General features: G+C 34.9%; 1 long non-coding RNA gene across 1 annotated transcript in view; it reads left to right on the top strand.

The window, feature by feature from the left end:
- LOC121428122 overlaps positions 1-22,014 on the top strand; it is a 52,601-nt gene extending 30,587 nt beyond the window's left edge. The window contains exon 3 of the long non-coding RNA XR_005971737.1: positions 21,147-22,014. This is a non-coding gene — a long non-coding RNA (uncharacterized LOC121428122). The remainder of the gene's footprint in view (positions 1-21,146) is intronic.
- The last annotated feature ends 981 nt before the right edge of the window (positions 22,015-22,995 follow it).

Genomic DNA, 22,995 nt, shown 5'->3' with positions numbered 1-22,995 from the left:
AATGAAACTGTAACATTATTTTGATTATCACGGATATTTGATTAATCGGAAAATACAGTATATTTTTTTAAACGTGAATGGGCTTCCCGATTAACAAAAATGACGTGTTGAATGAATGTCATTTATTTATCCCATTTTATTTATTTACCTCACCTATTTAATCAGCGGTATTTTGCGGTATTAAACTTTTATAAGCACAGTTATGCAAATTATGAATAACTTTGAAGTGTCAGCTTGCTATTCTTATTCCAACTTCCAATGTAAATGTTTGTTACTTTCATTCGTTTTTATTCCTGCTGAATGGAATTATGCATGTAGTGGGATATCACATTTCCATTGCGTAATTATTTCTTGAAGAATGAATTTCAATTTTTGTTTTTAATTTTACAAGAAGAGGTAAGCATGTCTGACCGGCAGATGACTTTCTACCAAAGACTCAGTTTTCGTTATGCTTTCAATTTCTTAACAACTCTAATGCATGAGAGACACTTGCCTGAGGCAGCAAATTATAGTAATTTGATGTTGATCTTCGTTGCTGCCCAGCTCATTTCAGGTGAGAACGTATGTCATTTACAACGACATTGTGCAAATTCTTATCAAATTGTATTTCCCCAATAATGTTACACGATATCTGTTTTATTGAATACAAGTGATAAAAACACATTTATTGAAACTTTTGTTTTCATGTTTTTAATCTAAAGATTAAGGAAAGGCTACTAGAAGTAACATTTTAGATTTCTTTTGATGCGAAAGGTTACGTAAGTCATTTCTAATTGTTTACCATCGTGTAAATCCCTTACAGGAAAAAAAATCGTATATTGTATACGTAACGCCACTGATAATGGTGTGGGGAAAAAATAAGTGATCGGGTGAAAGAAAAATACTCACGTTCACTCATCCTAAAGTACATGATGAATTGCTCTTTAGAAATGTAAGATAGGTTAAGCTCTGTAAAAGAGATTAAGAGAAAAAAAACAAATACATAAACATGTTTGTAGTACTCTGGCCCTGTCCGCTGAATTCTAGCATAACAAAATGTCTGCTAAAATTGCTTGAATTTGACAGTTCTTGTTAAGATGCTGTAACTTTTTACTACATTGTAAAAACTGTGGTGTTAAACTGACACCGGTTGGTGTTAGTAGAGGACCACACCATGAGGTGTTCTAATTACACCCTAGAGATTGACCATAACACCAAAAAGTGTAAATGTAACAACCAAAGGTGTTGTAATAACACCCATGGGTGTAAAACTTACACCACCAATTTAACACCGGTGTAAAACAACTGGTGTGGTCTTCTATGTACACCGGTTAACACCAGTTTTTGCTGTGTACATTCTTATTCCCAGATAGAACACACTGGTACACTGAAGATGCGGGAGCGCGGGCGCCATGGCTATCCAAAAGTTTCACGAACATCAAAAGAACAAAACAAAGGAAAATTAAAAGGGGGAAATATGTCATTTAATGCATGAATAGTGCATACTTAGTGTATCAAAATATATTACAAAATTAGATTTTAGAATAAAAACGTCATATTTTTTTTCCATACACCCATTATCTAGCCTCCTTAATTTCTGGTTCATGTATACGCCAGTGATGGAATCAGTCCGACACAATCAATTGCAGGAATCTCTTTTTCCTGAACGTATATTGATATGATTTTATAGCAATATTTCGAAAACTTCGAACCCTTTTGCTTTCTTAATAATGTTCCAGCGTACGCTGCGTTATACAAACTCGCAACTGCAGCAGCTTTTCCCTCAAATCACACTTCCTTGGCAACAGGTTAAAGGGGAAGTTTACGGCTGCTCGGGCCCCACGTGTCCCTTCGGCGAAGTAATGTGAAAACAATACATGATCGGGTGTAAGAAAATACACACGTTCACTCATCCTAAAGTACATGATGAATTGCTCTCTAGAAATTTAAGATAGGTTAAGCTCAGTAAAAGAGATTAAGAGAAAAATAACACCATTAACATGTATGTAGTACTGTGACCCTGTCCGGTGAATTCTAGCATAATAATAAAAAATGTCTGCAAAAGTGCTTGAATTTGGCAGTTCTTGCTCCCATGCTGTAACTTTATATTGCATTCTTATTTACTGGCGTAAAGAGGGGGAGCGCGGGCGCCATGGCTATCCAAAAGTTTTACGAACATCAAAAGAACAAAGAAGGAAAATTGAAAGGGGGAAATATATCATTTCACGCATGAATAGTGCATAATGTTAGTATGTCAAAATATGTTACAAAATTAGATTTTACTCATTTTAGAAAGAAAAACGTCATAATTTTTGCTCTATACACCTAATGTCTAGCCCCTTATTTTGGGCTCATTTACGCCAATGATGGAATCAGTCCAGCATTATCAACTGCAAAAATCTCTCTTTTTTCATGAAAGTATTTGATATGATTTTTTAGCAATATTTCTGAAAATTCGTACCATTTTGCTTTCGTAATAATCTTCCAGTGCGTTTTACGAACTCGCAACTGCAATATCTAGAATTGGCCAGTATAGGCCTTAAGGTAATCCTGTCTTCCTTGGCGTTACTGGTGAAAGGGGGAGGGGGCGGCTGCTGGGCCCCACGCGCCCCTGTGCTAAGTAATGTCAAGATTAGGACTATATTTTCCCTTGCTCAAATCTGTCCTGTTCATGTACTTGCTCACTAACAAGTTAAAGACAGGCTAGAGACACAGATCTAAACTCGAATACTTAAGTGAAAAAAAACCTCTCCCCGATGTTTTGTAATGGGTATGAATTTGACTGCGTAGGTGTAGAAAGATAAATGGTTTACGGAGTTGACGAGGGAAAGATTGAGTTAGGGATCAAATAGAATTACATTACTCTTTAAATGTACAGCTTTCCATTTTTCAAACGTTGCAGTTCGGGCATTTATTCATCACATCCGACCCATTTCTCTTGTATAGAAGCAGGCAGAAATGTATGTAGCTTTCATTGCCAAGTAGACTAAGATAGGTTATGTTTTTTTTATTAGTAATTTGGTTTGCTTCAAATGTTGCAAAATAATTACAAAATTTAAAAATACAAATTTTTCATGAAAATATTTTCTTTTAGTCAGATGCAATGAAGTTCATACTGCAATCATGAGTTTTAACAAAGTTACGATAGATGGTAAACAGGTACAAACTAGAGGAAAAACGATGTTCACTATACAGACTTACGCGATTAGTTGTTATTCTTACACTCCGACCATTATTATATTCTACATTTGGCACTTAGTAACAAATGGATTTAATACACTCATGGCCTTATGCAGTGGAGAAGGAGTGTGTGTGTGGGGGGGTTACGATGGGTATGCTGCCCCCAGAAATTTTGAAAACCAAATTTAACCATAAGTGTGCAAGAAATCCTTAAATATCACTTTAGTAGATGAAAAAAAAAAAAAAAACATGATATACATGACAAGCTAGGTCGCTTCGATCCATTGCATTCGTATTTTCTCGAAAATATTGTGTCTTGTCTTCCAGGGAAAAAATGCGTACAGCCATCTTTACACCCGTACACACACACACACACTCCCACGCACACTTCACCCCCACACACCTGTAAACACGCTCGTGCACTTACCTACCCGCTCCCTCTCTCACACCTTAAACAAGCTCTCAGTGTGTATTTATAGTGCAACAATAACCTAAGGCCAGCCGAATCCTGTGAAAGACATTAAAAAGATAACCCTCCCTCAGTGCTTTCACAACAGTGTAGCAATAACCTTTTCCCCTCTTGCAACTTAGAGATAAATAGCTTTTGGTTAAGTGTTCCCTTAGCCAGCATCGATTGTTCGTACGTCGTCATCAACAAAGGGTGTGCGCTAGCATCCTCAATAGTCACGGTTGACCGGTAGTGAGCCCATGGGGCCTCGAGACTGACACATAAGTTGCACTACTAACATGTTGCTAATAGACGTCGGCACTATTTCGATTCGACGGGCAAGACTTAGACAGTTCTTTTAATCCGTACGAAATGTACGATTTAACTCATTTAAAGTAACGTAAACATTTCAACATAAATTGCAGTTGCTGGCGAAAACGACCACACTTTATACAGAATCAAGCAAAACGATTACCAAGTGTTTGTGCCCAAAGATTCCGGTTAATCTGGTAAAAATGAATCATATGGCATTTTTCAAAAGGAGTAGACGGATTTTTTATTCAACATGATTAAAACAAAATTACATTTTTCGTAAGCTCGGATAGCTTTCACTATTTTACGTTTTGCTTGCTTGTTTAATCAGAACTCAATAAATTTTCAATCCATGTTGAAATGACTGAGACTTCTCGAATTTTACTTTAATCTGGAACAACTCGTTTCCGAAGACGAATCACGAAAGGGTGAAACGAAAAACTCTTGATGTCAGTGCTATTTTTTTTTACAGGAACAGGAGAAGCGCTGAATAGTATATGATTTGCTTAGAGACGTCGTTTCGATGTATTAATCTCGACATTAGGATCTGTAATAAATTACATTTCAATAAAATATGTTCATATCAGCATTAGATAACCCGAGAATATTAATGAATAAAACACCCGCTCCTCAAGAGGTACATCAACTGCAAAACTTTTGAACAGCGATGTCAATGATTACAGTCCGAATGGTATGTTACCTGATTTTATATTTCAAGTTTTCTCGTTAACGAAAATAATTAGCTTTTAACGGTATAAATTCGACTCCATATCAGCATGACCGGTAGCTCCTAGGTATTTAGTTGAAAGAATGTCCCTGCTATAGAATAAGTAAAAAGAAGCATGACCGGTAGCTCCTAGGTATTTAGTTGAAAGAATATCCCTGCTATAGAATAAGTAAAAAAAAACAGGCTCCTTCGTTTAATTCAATCTTCAGTCTTTACTAATTCTTAATTGAGCATCTAAGTCTAAACACGATGGGGGTTACTTTTTGATTGGTAAAGAAGGTCATCAACATCAATGTTTCACTCTTCCCTATCTCTTACCTCGAGCTAATAATTCAGCCGTGTACATTTTCGCTTTGAAGTAGCCGGGCCGCCTGGTGGTTTTAGGGGTGTGTTTCTTTAATATTAACAGTGAGTGTCTTCGTTAATGTCATTCCATCATATCAGTATTGAAATGCATACATGTGCCAGGTGACAGAGATTTTGATAAACATTTTTTTTTACTGTGGAAGTCCCAAATTGTCCCCGTTTGCTTAAACAGCAACATATTTTATTCAATTCGTTCCCTGAATGCCTGTTCTGCTTACACTAATACTATCTCTTAAACGAAGTCGATATATTGAGAGCTTAATAAAACGTAGTTTGAAGGTACCGCTGATATTTTGTCATCTGTCAAAAAAAAACAATGTGGAAAAGATGGAATCCTTATCGAAAAAGAATGCACCAAACAATGATTTGCATTTCATATTTCGCCTGGTTTTCCCTATTTAAACGCTTGGAGTTTTTAATCCATTTTTTTCTTCAAATAAATTCATTCCGCTGTCATAATCTAATTTTAGTTGACTTACATACTTTTTTGCGATTATTATTCCGTTCATATTGATACCAAGTACCTTTGCTCATACCACTAGACCGCCAAGAAGTGTGTAGGTGGATCCAAATATAAGTCAACAAAAGATGGATGTGAAAGAGTGACATTTTACCAACTACTAGACAGGGAGATGGAATCCCGAAAGTAAACATGATAAACTTCTAATGATTCCACACAAATGAAAGAATATTGATATCAGGTTAATGCGTCGTGTTTCGTCTTTGGATATTCTGTAGGGATTGACATTCTGGCGGTCGTACGAAACGGGACAAAGTGTTTTCTATTTTATACGAAGCATATTATAATCAACAGTTTTCAGCATTGTGGCGTAACTGTGCACACTTTCAACCTTCTTACTTTCAAAGGAAGAAATCCATCCTTGCAAAATAATCTAGTATGCTCAAATAATTAACGTTTTACAAATACTTGATGATTTTGTAAGGTATAGACACGAGATAAAAAAAAGCTTATTTAAGCATGTTAAGAGCTGGCATATTATTAATTCCATGGTCACATTTGTTCTACGGCGGCCGTACGGCGAGTCGAAAACAGCCGTTTTATTCATTTTTATTCAAACCACCTATATTTAGCTTGCACAAAAATGTTAAAACGGCTGTTTTTGACTCGCCGTACGGCCGCCGTAGAACAAATGTGACCATGGTATTAAGTCTTTTAATGAGTAACTAAATCATGTACCATGTCTACAGCCCTTTCTCTCTCATAGGTCAGGTTATACCTTTTGTTTAACAGTGTTTGTTTTTAAAACCCTCTAGTGCGAGGTAAGCAAGGGAGGTAATAAAGCTCATTCCCTAAATTCCTTGAATTGGATTCCTTTCAAACAATCGTAGATTAATTTGTGAACTCTTATAGTCAAGTTTCGTATCTCGTTTTTATTTGTGTGCCTCATTGTTTTGTTGAATGGCTTGATTGCCGACTTATTTTTATAATTTGAATTACACCGTGTTTACACAGTGACTCGGCACGAGGGTTTGACACGCGAGCCTTGCTCAACACGACAATGTAATGCTGTGTAAACGCGAACATTGGGCTACGCGAGCCGTGTCGAACACGGCTTTTTGATCCGCCGAAATGGTAGGTTTCAACCCGCGAGCCGAGTCAGATTCGCCTATTTTTTGTGCGTGTAAACAGAAAGCCGTGTCGAACCCGCATAACCTAGATTAAACACGGGATATATGTGCCCCTGCCTTTGCTTAGTTTTAATAGGTAAATTCTCATTTTTATGGCTCGTAAAATTCTGTTGCAGCTCAAAAGATTGTATGGTATATCTATATTTGTATGATCCGTCATTTCTCCAAAGTTGATAATGCGGAGAGCTCTATCTAGCCAGGGGCCAGTCCATCAGGAAAATCAGGGAAAAATATTTTACCTTTTTCCAGTCAGAGAATATCAGGGAATGTAATAAAAATAAAAACTAAATTTAGGGGAAAATTTATCAAATGAGGGAAAAATCAGGGAATTTTGATCAGCCCATACAGAAGTCGAAAGCACGGTAGTCAGACTCTGTTATATTTTGTTGCATATCAAAACAACATCCACTGAATGACTTGTCATTACGGTACCAATTAGTTTTACATTATTGTTTTATACTGAAAAGACATGTAATTCACTGCAACAAACTGGGAATGGGTTTGAATAATTGTCAGGGAATTTTTAAACTTCATCAGGGAATTTTTGTTTTCTTGAAAAGCTGGGAGCCTTATCTAACTTTAAGGTCAGTGACATCGGTTCACAGCCATCAACAAAGAGTGAGTAAACTTGTCTTAATAAATTAGATTAAAGAGACATAGATGTAGCCTGCATGTATAATGTGAATCGATTTCAAACGGCATTATTTTATTTATCATTGGCAATCCACATGTTCCATAGGCTACTGAACCCTAGCAATTTGTTGTTTTATAATTGAAACTGAAGAGCTATGTTAATTTTCTTTTAATGTTAAGGTAATTCTGCCTGTGGCACAACAGAATCTGATGAGGACCCTGTTATGTTTTAGTTGATTGCAACTTGACTTTTGATTGATACAAATTGTTCTTTGTTATTGAGTCCAACTCCTCCGTAAAATGTATTTGTAACAGATGAAAAACTACACCCTAAATTCATTAAATCTACAGCTTAATTCCAAAGGGCTTAGATTTGTTAAATCCCATGTATTGTAGTAAAAGTTGCTTCTTCATGATGGAGTAGTGTCTAACTCGCCTCTTTTTGTTTCATTATAAACGCGATCACATTGCCGTGTTGAGCATTGCCCTCCTGTCGAACCCCCCCGAGTCGAGTCACAGCGTAACATTTGTCAATTACTTTTTTCTTTCATTGCTTACAATTATATTCATTTCTTGCTATTTTCGTCAAGTAATGCTTACGTTGGTTCTTTGCGTCTTTAACATGAATAATGTATCATGTTTTTTCCCCAGTTCGGTTGAGTTTGTCCTCTATCACGAACTTTTTATGTACTTTCATGCACAGGGCGTGATCAGCGTAATAACATTATAACATTCGCAGTACTTCATTATGTCGCACAGGCGTCAGTGTATTGTGTTGAAACTGATGATTAGCCTAATTATAATTAAGTGCTTAAATTATTTATCCCATTTGCTCAATATTAAATTACGATAGAACTCCTCCACCCTTGCCTTTTTGGTTCATTAACCTTCCGATTTTTTTTCTTAAGTGTAAATTCAAAGAAGTAATTCAAATTCGAAAAGTTAGCAGCTGGAAATTGAATTTATGATTATAGTGAAAAACCCTCTCGAAACCAAATACTTTTTATGTATTGAGACATGGATGATAAGTTCTGAGGAAGAAGTAGACGCCTAATTCTGTCTTTTGTTGTTTTTTCCTCAATCACATTATTAAGAGCCCTTCCAATTATCAAAGTTCCAATCTATTATTTTGATATTTGAATCAAATCTGTCTTACCACTGCATCATGATCTTTTGAAAAATGATAATTTTGAGTTTGTTATCGATTAAAAGTGAATTCAAATAGGAATCATGGAAGGTATTCGGATTGATAACATTTAAATCAATAAAAAAATGGTGACGTGTGTTATTTAAGTTGGTGAGATGATACCATGGTAGGTATTTGAAGCCGGGGTCATGCAATATTTCCACCACCTTCATTTGCATCTAAGGAAGTTTTTGCTAAATTGATTTGAAATTTGAGTAACTTCAGTGTGATAATTTGTGTCAAACCAATTTCACTAACCGTATCGGATCGGGATAATTGAACCTGTGCTTCCTTACTGTTTTTTTTCTTCAAACCCGCCATTTTCCTGTCATGACAAGGTTACCAGTTATTATCATCTGATGCTTTGATAATTTATCTCATCTCTAGATCGCATCAACCAATCTGTATCTCCTACCTTATCATGTTTCTTTACTTCAATATTAGCAAGATTTTCCGCTTAAGGTCTGTTACCATTTGATGGAAGCCCTTTTAGTATTCTCATTGGGAAACCTATCGAATCCAACTGGTCCAGGAATGCCAGGAATAATGTTCAAATATTTATACTAATAATTCTGTGGAGGTGCGGACAACAGTGAGCATATGGGATAAGATTGGCATTTGTGGTTGTACCCCACGGAGAAATGGTCAGTTTGCCATGCCTGCGTCATGCTGGGTAACGAATTAAGATTTAAGAATATTTTCATAATAAATCAGAGGAATTATTAGTGATGGTTGAAGCTTGGCATACACATAGAAGGGTTTATTCGTCCTGACATGACATGTATCTTTGCAAATATCGCTGTTGACACGGTGATGTCGCGAAATTCCTAAAGATATCCAGAATCCCTTTTGTTTCATTTTCCGTCTTCATCTTGTTTACGATTGAGCTCGAGAGTGATACGGATAAACGTTGATGCGCATTTTGATTGATATTATTTTTCTCATTCTCTTCGAGAATGTCATTTCCTATGAATTTTCCCTTCCAAGGCTGATGATAAGTCCCGAACTTTTTTACCATTGAAATGAAATAAAATAAGATCTACATTATTATTTGTAAGATATACTATACAAGGTTCCTTCCATTGTTATTTAAATTATTGTTTAACAACTTATGGAAAGTGAATAACAATGAAGGTCCACTGTCTTACATTAGAGGGCACCTAAATTAATTGATATTCGAGTACACTCTAAAGGATTACAGATATCATAATTAGATACAAGTTGTTGATATAATCATACTTATGTATACTTACACACAAATGACTGATTTCGCGCGAATACAAATCCTTTATCACGGATTTATACTTAGACACAAATGATTACATACTTACTACTTACAGAAAGGTGATAACTCTATACGTGTATCCTTGCATAATGGTTTGTAGGCTCTGTAGATGTGACTCAATGGAAGAGTAGTGGTGAACATAATGAAGGGAGGGGTACACTTCCTATTTTCTTCGTATTTTAAAATTGGTTGAAGACATATAATTTGGTGGAATTATGTTTATACCATTACGTCAGTTGATTTTCTATACCCCCTCTTTTCTTTGATTTTTCCTGTTCACAATGTATAGTTCCATATACCCTTTGAGTTGTAATATGTAGACTGAATCTTTGTCGAACAACCTTATCCTCAAGGGAGAATGTTGATTGTATCTGTTCAATTACATTTTTTTCTCTCTTTCAGTCCAGGGGATCCTCATCATGCTCAGTATCCTGCGCTAGCATCAAAGTCCAAACCTACCCTCCTGTTTTCTTGATGCAAGACTCAGTCTAAATTTACTACTTTCTATCTTGTACTTTTAGGATTGATAACTTATATCTTCCCTCATTATCACACAAGTACGGTATCTTCCATATCACAGTATCGGATTCAAATGGATGGGCCAAATAGTCCAGGATAGAAGAGGCATAACCTTGTTTTTTTATATATACAATATTTTTTGATGGTTTCTTGTCAATTCGAGGGTGCTGATTACGAATCTGAATGATGCCACTCGTGTAACCTTGAGCATTTTCCGCAAATTGGCAAAATCCAATATGGCCGCCAAAATATGCAAATTACCCATGAAAATCATAAAATTGTCCGCATATTGGCTGTGAAATGCATGAAATTGTGTGGCAGGAGTGAAATACAATCTTAAAAAATAATTTTTGACAAAATATTTATCTTCCTGATATTCAAAATGGCCGCCATAGGCCATTGTTTACACTATCATGTACAATATGAATAGGGAAAACTAATTTTCACAAAAATGAGCACTAAACTGCAAAAATCGCGATGTATGAAGAAGTAATATATGCAAATCACCATTACTAATGAGATATATTACTTATTATGTCAAATATGGGAAAATTGCAGTATTTGATATCTAAAATAGCCGCCACTGGCCCAAACAGTATTGCGTACAATGGCAATGGGGGCCAAAAAAATTCTCAAGAGTGATCACTAAAATGCTTATTATGAAGATTAAACAGTTGGAATACTGACTATAAACATAATTATTAACGGAATATATTACTAATATGCCATGTATGTGGTGAATGTTGTATTCTGATATTCAAAATGGCTGCCAAAGGCCCTAAAAGTATTATACAGAAATGAGAAATGGGAGAAAAGAAATCACAAGAGTGAGCGCTAAAATGCATATATATGTGATAAATTAATTTGATACTGTCTAAAAACTTATTTTCTTACGAAATATATCATTCAGGTTTTAAGTTTGTGTTAAATATTGTATTTCGACTTTCAAAATGGCCGCCATCGACATTAACCGTATTATGTACAATGCAAAGTGGGAATCCAATATTCACAGGAGTGAGTACCATAAATGCACGTAATAGTGATCTATGAGTAAAATATTGTCTGAAAGCATAATTTCTATTAAGATATATCATTTATTCTGCCAGTTAGGTGATAAATACGGTTATTTTTAAGTTAAAATGGCCGCTACAGTCCCTTACAGTATTATACACAATATGAATGGGAACAAATCATTTGAACAGAATTTGGCTTTGCTTGGTCAAATGGTGATGTAATGGTATGAGTGGAATGTTGTCTGAAAACATGATTTATAACAAAATATATCATATCTTATGTAATTTAGGTGATAAATACTGTATTTCAACATTCAAAATGGCTGCCATATGCCCTTTTTGTGAACATGATTTGTCTCCACTCTCCACCCAAAATGTATATTATACGATAAGTGCCTATGGTGGCCATTTTCAATTTAAAAATGCAGCATTTATCACCTTAATTACACACATTATGATATATCTTGTTAGAAACAATGGTTTTAGACAATTATCTACCTTTACATCACAATTCACAATTATATGCAATATTTAGAGTCAAGCAAAGCCAAATTCTGTCAAAATTATATGTCCCATGTTACAATGTACACAGTACTTTTAGGACCTATGGCAGCCATTTTGGATTTCAAAGTACACCATTTATTACCTCCACCATGTCCACGACCAATATGTGATGTATTTAGTTAGAAATAATGTTTAAGACAATATCTTTACCCATACATCACAGTTATATGCATTTTATGATTCTCACTCTTGTGAAAATTAGTTTCCCTGTTCGCATGTTACATAATTTAGTTAGGGCTTGTAGAGGTTATTTTGAATGTCAAAATACAGTATTTATCACCTATAAATGCGATGATTAAAAAAAAATGTTTTCAAACAACGTTTTACTCATACAACAGGATTATATGGATGTCATAGTCAAGCAAATCCAAATTCGTACAAAATTATATGTCCCAATTCACATTGTAGATAATACTGTTAGGGCCTATAGGGGCCATTTTTAATTTCATAATACAGTATTTATCTCATGCATGACAAAAGAAATGATATGTCTTGCTATAAAACATGTTGTCAGACAATATTATACTCATAGATCACAATTACATGCATTTTATGTTTCTTACACGTGTTAAAATTAGTTTCTCTATTCGCATTGTACATGATTAATATAGGGGCTATGGCGGCCATTTTGAATTTCAAAATACAGCATTTACCACATAAATGGCATATTTACAACTATGTTTTTAGTCAGTATTCCACTCGTTTATCTTAATAATATGCATTTTTAATGCTCAATCTTCTCATTTTTTGGCCCCGGCCATTGCCATTGTACATAATACTCTTTGGGCCAGTGGCGGCTATTTTAGATATCGAAATACAGCAATGTTCCCATATTTGACATAATAAGTAATATATCTCATTAGTAATGATGATTTGCATATATTACTTCGTTCATACATCGCGATTTTTGCAGTTTAGTGCTCATTTTTGTGAAAAATAGTTTTCCCTATTCATATTGTACATGATAGTGTATACAATGGCCTATGGCGGCCATTTTGAATATCAGGAAGATAAATATTTTGTCAAAAATTATTTTTTAAGATTGTATTTCACTCCTGCCACACAATTTCATGCATTTCACAGCCAATGTGCGGACAATTTTATGAATTTCATGGGTAATTTGCATATTTTGGCGGCCATATTGGATTTTGCCAATTTGCGGAAAATGCTCAAGGTTACACGAGTGGCATCATTCAGATTCGTAATCAGCACCCTCGAATTGACAAGAAACCATCAAAAAATATTGTATATATAAAAAAACAAGGTTTGGTCAATTTCCTATGGGGCCTATCCTGGACTAAAACTAATCAAGGTACTAATGGATAAGTCGCTTTTCCGTTCCGATCATCGAAAAGCAAAAACGGAATTCTTCCCCGTAGTTCGGTTTTTTTAAACACAAAAACGAAATCACAACGAGAAAAACGTGCTGTGATTTCGTTTTTGTTGATGAGAAACAGAAAATTGAAATCAGAAATACTTTTGGGCTTTTTCTGATTTCTCATTCTAAATTCGTGTTTTTAAAAATCAAAAACAAAATCAAAACACGGTTTTAGCTCTGTGGTTCTGTTTGCAAAAACGCAAAAAGCAAATTGTCAAAATTGATTATCAAATGAACATAATTCCCAAGGATACCAATATTTTTTAATATCATTAATATATTTTTTCAATAACATGTTCACTTTGTGTACATGTTCGTTATTACTGTATTATATCTTGTTCATTACTTACCTAATATTTTCGTTATTGATATCATTTGTTCTTTTGTTAACAGGGCCACATGGAAGACCACCAAACCGATGATATGTGCCACCCTGTATAAATATATTCAAATAAACATGGTTTATACCTGTATAGGGCAAATCGCTTATAGTATGAGCCTATCATTCTCTTTACCATTTTGACAGGTATCTTCAGGATATCTGGTTTATTCTGAATTTAGATGAAAACATTCCAAGCTTTAATAGATATAAAAAAGATAGCGGTACATTTCCAAAACACTGATCGGAAAGTGAAAGTAGCAGCGGATTTCAGTTCTCATTTGTTTTCATTCTATCAATGCAATTCATGACAATAATATTGATTGAAGTTAAGTTTATCGTATTTGATGTGCTGTTTGCTTTATTGCCCGGAGCATGTTTCATCCAAATATTTTTCCTTAAAACGAAGCCTTCCCGCATTTCAAGCCAATTGTCATGATCAATTCAAGCACTGCTTAAGTGTGTCATTCCAATGAAAGAGAATTCTTGATTAAACGATGGGGAGGAAGCATGTGATTTCCATGTATCATTGGTCACTTGATGATGTAGTCATTATACATGTACAGTCTACCAATATTCAGTTGGGAACAATCATTTTGAATGGCTAAGATTGTAATGTTCAAGAGAAGCAGCTTCTGTAGAAACGTCATAGTACTTCCCAATAAGGATTTGGGAAAAGAAAGTAATTGAGATCCAAAGCTTTTATTTCATTGAATAGAAGCACATCCGGCGGAATTTACTGAAAGGAAACTATGCAGTGGTGCATACATACCTGACATGGACTGAGACAATCAATGAATGATCGGGTCAAGTTTTAGCATGTTTAGTGACGCTTTGGCAACGCAATGCGAAATATTGTCTTGTTTACTGAATCGAATTGTCCAATTGATTTAAAAGTTTAAACATTATATCTCAAAAAATGCAAAGGGCCTATATGAAAATTACGTTTTCTTTAGGTTTACCACTTTGTAATTAAAGGTTGAAAAAAGTAAAATAATTTTTTATTCAGAATATGAGTACCCCAGGAACTATGTCCGGTGTAATCCTTCTCCGAATCCAAAGCATCCATTCTTCTTATCTAAACATCTTTTGACGACAGGTATTGACCTCACTCCGCTAATCTGAAGAGAAAATATAAGCCCTTTTTGAGGGGGGGGGTGAAGATGGGTGGCAGTTCTTACATTTTCTCTTCCTTCGCTTCCGTTTCCCTTTATTTGTGTCTGAAAAAAAATTGTCTTCGCTCACCTTTAGTTCTTGACGTTTCTAGGCACCATGGAAATGGGTATTGCTTTTCTTAAGCCTTTAATGTGCCTACTTCTTTATATTGTTATATAGTCTGTTTCCCCTAATTTTTTCTTGAAAGTTTATTGGTTTGATAGTAGTAGTAACAATATAAGTAATATATTGCATGATGTAATTAAATTGAAATGTTTCTTATTAGAAGGAGACCTCACAAAAAACAATAAAAAGGACTGAAATAATGGGACAAATCATTGCACTCTAAAAAAGAGGGTAAAACCGCTCCATGAAGTTAATTATGTGTCCAACCAACATTGGGCATTTCTTTGGGGCATTTTAATTTATCCAGTGTGATGAAAATTTTGCCCATTCTAAAGTAATTGCTGCTTATTGTTAACCTTACTGGACAATATGCTTCCCACATTGGGTAAAATACTTCCCCAAATTGGTTACAAACATAATTACCCTCGTTGTGGTAAAAAAATTACCTAATAAATTTTACAGTGGTTGTAAATCTCAACTAGGGGATTTCTCGAAGCTTCCCATTTACATACATCATCCCCATCAACGACCGCCATCCTTCTGTAGCAACTTCAAGTTGGTGACAAACGTTTAACCTCAGTAATGCAATATGGATTGACACTGATTATATATCATCCTGCCCATCTGACATGTATGAAGGAGGAGGCTGATTTCATGCCCACTCCCAATAGAGTTTTTTAACCTTGTCATAAATGGCAACGATCTAGACATCTTCAAAACGTCATAACGAAAGTCATGTCTCTTTTGATACAATCATTACACGTGATGAGTCGTCATAATTGTGGATATGGATCTCTTGTGGTAAATTGTGACATTGAAGTGATTCTTGTAATGGAGGAAGCCATTAGAAATTAACTGTCTGTTCAACATTAAATGCATTTCATATTGATTCAAAGTCTTTTGTTTGAACCCCTCCGCCATGAGCACCCATTTGTTTGCTCTTTCATGTTATTATTCTGATTTAGAGCAATTCTGACTTAGAGCCATAACAATCTATCTCCAGAATGCTTAACCATTCCTCGAACCTGATCGGTGAAGATTATTTGTAAACATCAAGTTCCTAGAGGTACCGAGTCTCACGAAATTGAGACTAAATCCTTGCTATCATGGCCATTCTTCGTGTTTTGCATCGACCCTAATTGGCATATTATGAGATACTAAGGAGTTTAGCGCGACTTCAGACTAGAAAATGTCAATTATGGTTGGAGAAGGTAAAATACACTATCCAATTAATCTCTTTTGGTTGTTATTGAGACCATCTTTGGGAAACATGTACTGCTCCGCCAATCCAAGAATGGTTTGGCGTAAGTTGGTGATTACGTCCTTGCCTAAGGGGTCCAAGACCAACTCAAGATAAGTTAGCTTCTGACATGATCTAAGGTAGCCTTGCCAAGTTCACATATATTTCTTGGAGGAAATTAAATAGACGGAGAATGGGGTGTGAGAGGCAATATTCTTCATGAGGGAAAAGATCCAGTAAATTTCTTTTGTCCTTTTCTTCATTAGCTGTAAACGTGCAATTTTTCAAAAAGCTCCAGGGGATGGTCTACTCAAGTTTACACCATTTCCATTAAGATATTAGGATTCTTTTACTTATAGTACACTGTAAAAACTGTGGTGTTAAAAACTGACCAATTGGTGTAAATAGAGGACAACACCCTGAGGTGTTAAAATAACACCCTGGAGATTGAACATAACACCAAAGAGTGTAAATGTAACAACCATAGCTGTTGTAATAACACCTATAGGTGTAAAACTAACACCACCAATGTACACCGGTTAACACCACAGTTTTTGCTGTGTATGAAAATATAATCTTAGTTCGACCGCTGATTTACTTTCGTTTTCCCCTTTTTCTTTTGGATGCATTTTCTGACCAGAATTTGCCTCGAACAGCAACGTGTTGTCAGTTTGTTGTAATTAATGCAAGACCCTTAGGCAGTTTACTCAGAAGTATCGACCTGCTTTGAAATGGGGGATCGGATTGACATACAACTAGCTTAATTCAGTGTAAGCAGTTATTCATTGGATGTTAGTTTCAATAAATCTTTCACACAGAAGTGGACTGACACTTTAAATATTTTTTTTATAATTCATTTGCGTTTCACGCTAAAAAGAAATAATTGATTTTTGGTTGTCTTTGCTGATGATGGGAAGCAAGCGATTATGTTGACGACTGCGATTTTAAGCGATGACGATTTTTAAGTGAACCTCTTCCTTAGTATATTTTGATAAGTTTGATGGTTAGATACTTTGAAATCAAGAGTGACAGGGATCCAAGATATTAAAATGACGTAAGGCAGAGGCATCATGTTTGTTACAGATGGGTCATTTATTTTACTCGTGGTGCAAGCCAAATACAATTACTTTTAAAACGGGTCCATGAATAGAAAAAAGAGCAATTCATTTTTTAGACAAAACACAAAATTGGAATTACGGATTAAGACAATTACCAAAAATTATTTCATGGCCCATAGACACTCGATGATGATAATCTATCCTATAGTATACATGATGTATGTTCATTATTATTATTAGATACAACACTTCTTTTACCCTTCCTTTCTATAGATTATCGTACTTCGTACTAATATATTCTATTATCTATGCAATAAAAGTTACTGCATCAGAGTGATGCTTCATTATTATTAGAATGTGTTTTATGAACGTGTCAAGCACAAATTGTCTCAAATATTTCAATTCACAATAATTGATATTTTTATATTTATATCTGCTGTATTCTATTGGTAAAATGATTATCCTAACTTGAGTTCCCTGGGAAAAGGGATAGATGGTAAGCTGTGTAAGTATAGTTCATGTATCTGAATGTCTCGATCGATGTGAACATAGCAACCATCTGTCAGGTGCAGATTGTGAGTGTCTTCCACGATCATTAAGGGTATAGGCCAAGTATCGAACATTGCTCACCTTGTACAACAGGCCGGATATTCATGGCCATGTTCAACTTTGTTGATTTACAAAAGTAAACATTGAATTTCTGTAGAATAAAATATAGTTCTATTATTCAGGGTTTTTTTTCAAAATATATTTTATGTCACATAATCCCAAACACACCCTCTCTCTCTCATACCCCAAAATACACACACACACACACACACACACACACACACACTCACACACACACACATGTATATCCACGTCTAAATGAATAATTCCAGATTCTTAAAAACAATTTGTTTCGACGAGACATATTTTGAAACTTGATTGAATCTTTGATATTCGACAGCTTTGGCAGCACAAGTATTTCCCCCAAAAGAGGTTAATGCTATTGCAGACAGCCTTACTCATATAATATAGAGTGAACCAATGCTTCTTGGTGTAATTGATTGTTAACATGGTTAATCTGGTTGTTAAGTGACGTTTTCTTTCAATTTTGTTGTTGTCGTGTTCACCTTTCTACAAGTTGTCAATTAATTTTCCAATGGACTTGATTTAAGTACATTCAAGATGACGTTGCTCTTGATGAGAAGTACTTCTCATTCGAGGCTCGATGTTAACTTAAAATAGAGTGTCCCAACAAAGTGGTGAGAATTTGGATGGCATACTAATAAAACAGCTTTTCATTTTGCAGAAGTTGAAGATCAAATTTCGACGTTTTGTATTTTGCGCTCCTCCTGATGAAGTATTTCCTAAAATACACACTTAGCCTAGATGCCTCAATTTTTTTTGAAAGCTGCCATTTTGCTGTCGCTTGAAATATTTGTGAAAATGGTGAATATAATACCAGCAATAACAGTTACTTAAACAATTCTATTTACATCTTGCGTATGGATCATAGTATATCATAGTCAAAAATTAGTAAGATATCTAAACCTTCTGACCTATCATGTCATCATAAGTTTTATATTATATTCAATGTTATGTCCTATTGTCTTTTTTTTTAAATTGTTGTAATTCGGATACATGACGTGATTGAAGTTTTTTACCTGAATAAACCCTTTTCATTAGAATTGATTTGAACAATCTAGAGGAATGTTGTATATGATAAATGGATCTTACAAAATGCAAAGCAAGTTGAAAATGAGCAGAAGTAGCTGAAAACTAAAATCACTTTAAAAATTATATTCATTTACATACTAAGAGGCACTCTGGTCGTCATTTATCATGGATGTGCCCCGATGTTGCTCAATTTCTCACATAAAACGAAACTTACAAAATTTAGTCGGCGTGTGCCGTAAGAATTACCGTCATCAAGATTATACCCATGGTAAATGATGGTTAGTCGGCATGTGGCTTACAGTGGAGACCTTGAAATAGAATATTCCATACCGTACGATTTCCGTACGGAAGCTCAAATAACCTGTGCCGCCTTCGTATGACGTCCGTGCATCGATCGTAAGATTTTGAGCATGCTGAGTAGACAGTGGGGGCAAAACATATATATCATTTATTTTGTATGGAGATCGAAATATGACTGTTCGGAGTAGTGTTTGTTTTACGACAATAAACATGGTTTTTATACTTCGTTTTTTCTTAAGGCGATCTTGTTATGAAGAAAAGGGGTTATTTTCGCCTTGGGTTTGAATAGCCCAGAAGAAAGTCAATTACATTTCCCTAGCAAGTTTTTTTTTGATTTTTCTGCAGATTTCAAGCACATTTTAGTGATTGAAGAATATATTCCCTGGATGAAAGTTTGTTTCCCAATGAAATTAGAGCTCCCTCTAGAAGTTTCACTTTTTCCTAACCATCGCTCCTGCTGGTAATTCCCTCTTAGTTACCCCATCTCATACTATCAGAGGCTACACCCCTTCCAGCTACATATTCAGCACTCCATCAACCCCAGCTGGAGAGTACTTTATGGGAAACTCGTGGGGAATGCTTAGCGGTCTTCTGCGTACTTCAGTGATAAAAGACTTCCATAGTTGATTAGGGGATGATGACGGGTGGCAAGTCAATTGGAGTCTGGAGATCAATCAAACTTCTTTTTAAAGGCGAGGTGTTGTGCAACAAGAGGATCTTGATTGAATTTATTGGAGGAGAGTTTGATTACTATGACGTCTTTATTTTATTGAATAGTCGACAGTGAGAGGATTTTACACGTTTTTTTTTAATTCGAGTCATGTGATCGCACAGTTTGGCTTTATGGCGTTGAGTGGAATATTGTCCAAGCATTATAGTTAGGATTGATTAATATTGCGTTTTTTTGTTAAATAATAAACACACAGAAATACTAAATAAAAGCAAACATGGAAATGTATGTGCAGTGTACCTGGTGATCTATATGATTTCCTTTGTGTCATGTATTTGTTGATTTATTCCTTAGTATTGACAGATCTACGAGTTATATGATAACTTTTCCTTTCGTTTTCATTTGAATATTTTCTTTGTTTCTACTCTTATAACAAACACTGCTACCCTGAACGTCACTTTATACATTCTTTTCTATGTCGCTGTGTTTTGGTTCAAGAAAGCCTATTTAACCACATTACTTAATCTACCAGGATAAAAATATATTACATAGTATCAGGTATGGAAATTGACATGCTTAATTATAGTCGTTTTCAACCGAAATTTGAGAAAAATTAGTCTGAGTGGATACTTGCAGCATTTTACCCTGTATTGTTGGTTTACCTTTAAAGAACACCATTTCACACTGACATTAGTCAAAATAAATCAATTCACGGACAAGTCTTCTTATGTCCCTTCCACAGTGGAAAGTGCTATCGACGTTCAAAGGGAAGAGTAAAAGTGAACTAAATATCTCAGACTGGTATAGGTCAGTATTCGGTCAAACGGCTGCCTTATATTTAAGAAGTTTGAGTCAAGTCAATGACTATTGACGGCATTGGGTCAGATACCGGAAGAATTGCAGATGGTGATGTATGTAATCGGACGTCAAGAGGAAGACCCCCCCCCCTCCTTCCTTCGCCTTGTTAAATATCACTGTTTACTTTACTATTGTTATGATACGTGCATCTGGTATGTAAATTAATGACACATCCTGGGATAGTCAATTATCTGCTATGTTTCAGGAAGATGACATGTTAAGTTCACATCTACTCTAGATAACATCTATGTTTGTATGTTATCTCGAGAGGTGTATTGGGGATGTACTAAGAATAACTCAAAATATTGTCCTATTGATTTCGTGACCCTGTGATTTTTTTAGATATCCAACTAAATATCTTATCTCGCATGATTGACTTTATTACGATTTTTTTATTTCTTTCTTTCGTTCTTTCTGTCTGTCTTTCTTTCTTTCTTTCTCATATGGCATCCAAACAGAATTGAAAGTTCAAGGTTTGGTAGATGACCTGGAACACTTGTCACTCCTCAAAATACAACCGTGATACCTGAGTGTAGTTGGTGAGTAAAACGCTTGTCTAATCCTGAGTTTCCGTATTGCCGTTAATTGCATTTTTTTTAAATGTTAAATCCTACTTTTCTTCTGCATGGACAAGTCATTAAATTTAAGTTCTAACTAAATTACAAATAGATATAATACATACTGGCAAATGTAATGCCTAGTATGCTAGTTTAATGTTTAAAAAGTGTAACTCTATTTCTATCCCAGCTAATTTAGTTGAAGTGTGGCACCATTACTTTGCATCAAAATGTGCTTGATACAAAGAATCTAAATTCAGTTTACTGATTTAACTGATAACACTAAAACCGTTCGAAAAAATGAATGACCTATTCTATGCGTAACTTTTATTAAAAGAAGAATTTTATTAACTTTTATTAACTCGTCATTACACGAGTTCCTTACTTATATTCGCTCAGATCTACAAGACTACCATAATTATAATTAGATTTTTTGTTAGTTTTATTGATCCTTCCCGTTTTATTGGATTTATGTTTTCCTTGATTGGAAGGCGGATTAAACGGATTAGATTAGGATTGACCATCTTGGTATCTGGTATTACTCGAGACTGATCTTTAAGATGGTACATCCCTCTTGCTAGTTATCAGGTGGGACTTGTTTCGTGTGTGACAGAAGTTAATCAAAGTTCTGTTTCCATCAAGATATTAATAGTCTCACAAACATTTTGTTATGAGGAAAAAGTGTATTTTATGCCACTTTAAAGATGGACAACCAATTTCATCAAACCAGCGTCATATTCATTTTTTCTCTCCAAAATTAACGATTAAACGAAGGTGATTACTTTCCGGATTTCTGTGTCTTATTCTTAATCCGAATACCAGGGTTGAAATTGTATTTCAGATGATACGAACATTCACATGGACCTAAAAGATACCCTTTTTATCAAATAAGTACTTAGTCTCTAGAATATGTAAAGGAATTTATTCCTTTTATTGACATAACAATAATAATAATGCTGCATTTATATAGCACGTCATACAAATTTTTCAAAGCTATGCACACTGTTACCCCGGCTTTAGTAATCCTTTAATACTTTATATTGGCATAAATACTGAAATCCATCGATGTAGGAAAAACATCCGTGACCTTAAGAAATAAATCAATATTGATGTTGATCTGGAATACGACCCTCTTAATTCACATAGCATCTTGATATCAATATGCATTAGAAACTGTGGTCCAATTGGCAATTATTTGTAACGACTTTCTTGAGATTACAGCCGTAAACCCCACTATATCAATTAATGTGCAAATATATCAGCGGTGGGACACGTGACGACGTGTCTAGAATATATGAATTGACATTACTAGTCGGTTAAAAGCACCTAGATTATTCCAAAAACATTTTCAATCGAAGTGAATTTGTAATACTAGCGAACTGACAAGTGATTTTTTGTATAATTCTGTACATACAGATGAAAAATGTCATGAGGTTCCACAATGTTAAATAAGGAGGTGCCAATTCTTGTGATTCATTTGCATGTTTGAAATATTCTGAATATTATCATAACATTCAGGACGAATTTTGTGATGCAAGATTTTATGTAAATATATAGGCGTGAGAATACCTACGTTTCTCTTTATTTATTAATTCAGTAAAAAAAATGGATATGAATTACAAAAAAAATGAAAATAAAGGATTTTACTCAACAAATTAGACGCACTTGATGACAATATCGTTCTTGTTGATTTCAGAACAAAGAACATGACGAAAATCTCAATGATCTTGGTGTGTACAACTAAACACTA

This window comes from Lytechinus variegatus, chromosome 1, assembly GCF_018143015.1.
Source record: "Lytechinus variegatus isolate NC3 chromosome 1, Lvar_3.0, whole genome shotgun sequence".
Classification (NCBI taxonomy): Eukaryota; Metazoa; Echinodermata; class Echinoidea; order Temnopleuroida; family Toxopneustidae; genus Lytechinus; species Lytechinus variegatus.
Note: the sequence above shows the minus strand (reverse complement) of the source record. Positions and strands in the feature narration are given on the sequence as shown.